Consider the following 382-nt stretch of genomic DNA (forward strand, 5'->3'; position numbering starts at 1 on the left):
GATGTTGAAAAACATATCTCAATATCTCAATCATCTGTCAAATCCAAGACACAGGGAGGTACAGTGACTGTTTTGATTTTCTTAGTGTTTTTTTTTTTTTTTTTTGAGATTTGCTAATTAAACGTGTAGTAAAAACTCTGTTTTGATCTTCTCCAGATGTTGTGGAAACTCTTTGAAGGTACTTTTCTTTTTCATGTTTTGTGTAATAAGAGTTCAAATTAGATCTTAACTTCTTTCTTTTCTTCTTACAACAGAAGGAATTGAAGGCTATGAGAAAAAAGGTACACATACGTATTTGATTTGCTATCACGGAACTCATTATTTTCACATATTTGTATAGTTGTATTTTAGAAAAGTCACAGATGGCCTTCTGCTGTTGCTC

Source organism: Pundamilia nyererei, unplaced genomic scaffold (genome assembly GCF_000239375.1).
Source record: "Pundamilia nyererei isolate P.nyererei 1_Seehausen unplaced genomic scaffold, PunNye1.0 scaffold00028, whole genome shotgun sequence".
Taxonomy (NCBI): Eukaryota; Metazoa; Chordata; class Actinopteri; order Cichliformes; family Cichlidae; genus Pundamilia; species Pundamilia nyererei.